General features: G+C 34.3%; 1 long non-coding RNA gene across 1 annotated transcript; it reads right to left on the bottom strand.

Moving 5' to 3' along the window:
• Positions 1 to 376: 376 nt before the first annotated feature.
• On the bottom strand, positions 377 to 972 carry LOC113475448. Its single transcript, XR_003397203.1, has 2 exons — positions 492 to 972; positions 377 to 432 (listed from the first exon to the last, which is right to left on the bottom strand). It is a non-coding gene; the product is annotated as an uncharacterized LOC113475448 (long non-coding RNA).
• Between the last annotated feature and the right edge of the window lie 3,278 nt (positions 973 to 4,250).

Genomic DNA, 4,250 nt, shown 5'->3' with positions numbered 1-4,250 from the left:
GCATATTGTGTTTCTGCTAGCTGAGTTTCACATAAGTGTGCTAAGTTTTGGTCCTATGCTTTAACAAGTATGACGACATATGTCAAATGGTTTTATTTATTAACAAAAGCAAAATATACAAAACAGTAACGCCACATGTTAATCTGCACAAAACAGAAGTTTATTCAGATATAAAAAATTTGGTATCATACCCCACATACTTCATACAGTGACAAAGAAGTCAGAAATACTTTCACGTCACAAACACTGTTTTTATGATGATTTTCGAAGGAAGTAGCAATAAAGCTCTGACATTATTAAATAAAGCAGCAAGTGTTTCTGTCGCATAATCGATCATAATAAAATATAAACATATTAGCTTGTTAAACCATCATCAGTAAAACTTCATTCTTTCTGTTTCACAAGATGTTGTTCTAGTGGTGTTGATGGTTCCTGAAATATAAGTTTCAGTTTTAATGAATGAATGCACTAGTCCTTCCAGGCATACTAACCTTTTGCTCATTTGCATTCTTTAATCTCATCACTTCAGTCACTCTACCATTTTGAATTCAATGCATAACTTTTGTTGTTTTTGCTGCCAAATGTGTTGAACAATCCTCCAAGGTAATAATAGAAAAAGTAGTTTGGCTGTAAACTACTACTCTGATTATTGTGTTACTTGACTGGTACATGTACAAGCAAGTGCCCTTGCAAATAATGCTGGTCAATATGCTATGTTACGGTGGTCTATCTCCTCTATAGGGTAGTAAAATTTGCAGTACTGGTAAGATAATAATAGAAAAAGTAGTTTGACTGTAAACTACTACTCTGATTATTGTGTTACTTGACTGGTACATGTACAAGCAAGTGCCCTTGTAAATAATGCTGGTCAATATGCTATGTTACGGTGGTCTATCTCCTCTATAGGGTAGTAAAATTTGCAGTACTGGTAAAGAATGCTCCCAACAATTTTGTGGTACTATATTTAGATATCGTTACAGATTAGGCATAACATGTGGTTGGAAAATTCTTCAGTAGCACAAATTTTGCTTGTAGACTATAAAAAGCTGGTTTTTACCTATTTCAAAGAGCGAAATATGCATTTGTCGGCTAAAATGTAATTAATTTGTCATGGGAATTCGTTGCCAGATGTACACGCACACTGCTACTATAATATTCGGTGCAAAAACACAACGTAACTGTATTAACAAGCCCTAAACATTTCCGACTGTTCAATCCGACCCGATCGCTAAATTTTAAGGTTAGCCCATTCTTTTCGGACATCTTTATCTTGTCGTGGAGTTTCGAAAATAGTTACAGCATTAACCTGCACCAGCGGCAGAATTTACTGGGGTGAACAACAACAAATGACACTTACACGTTTGCTGTTATCGTAAAATATTAGAAATAATGAGAGTGGATCAGTAGTTCGTTTACCATCTAAATGCTTTTGTGTATTGAGTAGTGAGTTTATAGATAACTGCATGATGGTATTTGTTTCTAGCTGCATTGTACCTTTTCTTATTTTCTTCATTCCTTTACAAATATTTTTTAAATAACTTCTGCTTGGTTCTGTGAAGAAAGTAAAGATCTTTGTTAAACCAATTACTTATGTCAGATTTGTTTACTTTAGTTTCCGGACAGCTAATGTTAAATTCTGTCATATAATGTTGCTGGAACTTTCTGCAACAAGAACCAGTTATCCTGTCCTTTTTTTTGTTGGCAGGACATGGGCAATGTCTGCCAGAGTTACAAGCACATTCCGTAAAAAAGTATTTCTTTCTTCGGGTATTCCCTGTTTCCATGAATAATTAGGCAGTTGCAACGTCCATACTGTTTCAAATCGACAAACCGGTCGTCTGTCCTCTTCACAAGAGCTGTTAAGTCTTTCAGTCGTGTTTCCAGGCCAGTCAGCATCTCCTTGAGTTCTGGTGACTCTGAAACAATAACAGAAGCAGACTTATAAAACCGTACTCAGGACTCCTGACCTCAATGTGTCAATATTATTTGCGAAAGGTTCTCTGTTCTTCCTGTAGCTACTATATACTCAAAAAAGCTTGTTCGTTTTAAAACTGTTTTTACTTTTAAAATTTCTTTCTAAATTCCTGGTAAGTGAGTTCAGCAAAATGCTATGGTAAAAGCTTTTGTTAAATGTTATGTTTTAATTAAAATGCTTTATTAAATAGTGGATTGATATTTATATAAGCTAAGCAACTTTTATATAAACTTTTTAAAAATGCCTGCTACCCGCTGCGCTGTCCCTGGGTACAACTGGTCGTACCACTTGGGTAAACGAACGAATGGAACTCGAAGTATCTTCACTGTAAGAAGACCTTCTTTAATAAAAGTCTCAACCGAAGCTGAACATCACACAATGTTAACAATTTTTTTGTTGAGTATGCGGTGTTTCACAAAGGTGGCGACTAGTGGCGATAAAATAAAAGAAATCGTAAGTAAAACTGTTGTAAAGTAAAAATATACCTATATTTTTTATTACTGTATTCCATTCATTATTTAATAAACGTTTTCATTACCCATTCAAATAGTACCGTCAACTGCCCTAACTTCGGTCAGTTTTTAGACAAATATGGTTTATTGTTCCAGATAGTTTGCACAAACAAATTATGGCATAGTTCGATAAAATAAAAAAATGTTACGCAAAGAATCGCAAATAAAACTGTTGTAAAGTAAAAATGTACCTATATTTTTTATTACTGTATTCCATTCATTATTTAATAAATGTTTTCATTACCCATTCAAATAGTACCGTCAACTGCCCTAACTTCGGTCAGTTTTTAGACAAATATGGTTTATTGTTCCAAATAGTTTGCACAAACATTTTACATAACACTTTAAAGTTAATACCAAGCTTAGTATAATTTTTTAGAGCTGGTATTTGTGAAGCACATTTTTTGAAAGAGCAGGTTATCAGAACCAGTACCCGTTCAAAGTTAAAAGTAGGTGCAAGGCCATGTTTGAATCTCCCGAAGCAGTCCTCGTTTTCTCAGCCTTGCAGAAAAGAACCATGTCTACGAAAGGCATTACCACAGAAAATGAGGCATAAAAATATTAGTGACCTTCAAAAGTATAAATAATCTGAATGCTGAAGGTTTGTAGACATATATATATATGTAACAGTAAGGTTAGGTTGGTATAACAGAGCAATTGTCAAAAAGGTGCTGTTCAGATTATCCGTTTTTTATAAAGTTCTCACAGTTTCAAGGATGTGTAGAAATTGAGTACAGGTCATAATAATAATCAGTATGGTCTGATGGAAACCTTGTAAGAAGTTAAAATTAACCCAAAGTACAGGCAAATTTTCCAAATTGTAATTGCTGTGTGTAATGATAATACATCTTTAAAACGGTAGTATCACTAGCCTAATATCATTCTTTAACAGGGGATTGGATCTTTTATAACTGGAAAGATAATCTTGTTGGAAAGTTAAAAGGAGATTATCTTGTATCTTTGATTAGGTTAGTAAACCGCTATTATCAGTAATAAAATATTTTGTTTGTTAATTTCCCTATTTCTTTTGCCTTATGATGCCACAATTGAGGAAGTTTTATATGGAGGCTGGCATGTTCCATTGGATAGATTAAACATTGGAAACCCCCGATATGAAAACCCTTTACTCAATTTTAGGTCAGTGTTTTATTGTTAATTTGTAACTTTTTGTTTTAAAAGTTGGCCTTGGTATTTTTTTGCCATACTAACATTTATGTAATATTACAGTTGAATTGAATTCAGTCCATTTATGTAATGGAGTGCAGCAACCAACAACAGAGTTGGCTCACCCGCACCACTTGCCGTTGTGGGACTGTAAAGAAAAGAAAGTGGTTACAAAAACCTTTTATCGTCCAAAGACTTGCTGCATTATTGGTAGTGCAACTTGATCCACTTCAATAAAGTTTCTTTACTTTTATGTTTCATTAGTCGATTCGAAAAAAGAGAGTCGCACATCCTCCAAAAACTGTGAGAGCTTTTCCAACAACACTGAAGGCCAAGTGCAAGGTGATCCAGATTGTATTAAAGATTTGGTTGAGGTCAATGACAATGGAGATGAAGTAACTTAATGAAGTTATTTAACTAAAAGCATGTGTGGTCCTGAACAGAACAACAAACAAAATGATTGGCAAAAGCTGTTCTTTACCAACCAAAAAATAAACACCGGGAAACCTTTAAAATCACGAAGGTATCATCCAGATATCATAGGGTGGGCAGTGGATCTATATAGCAGATCCTCAGCTGCATATGATCACATTCGATTG

Source organism: Ciona intestinalis, unplaced genomic scaffold (assembly GCF_000224145.3).
Source record: "Ciona intestinalis unplaced genomic scaffold, KH HT000509.1, whole genome shotgun sequence".
NCBI classification, from domain to species: Eukaryota; Metazoa; Chordata; class Ascidiacea; order Phlebobranchia; family Cionidae; genus Ciona; species Ciona intestinalis.
Note: the sequence above shows the minus strand (reverse complement) of the source record. Positions and strands in the feature narration are given on the sequence as shown.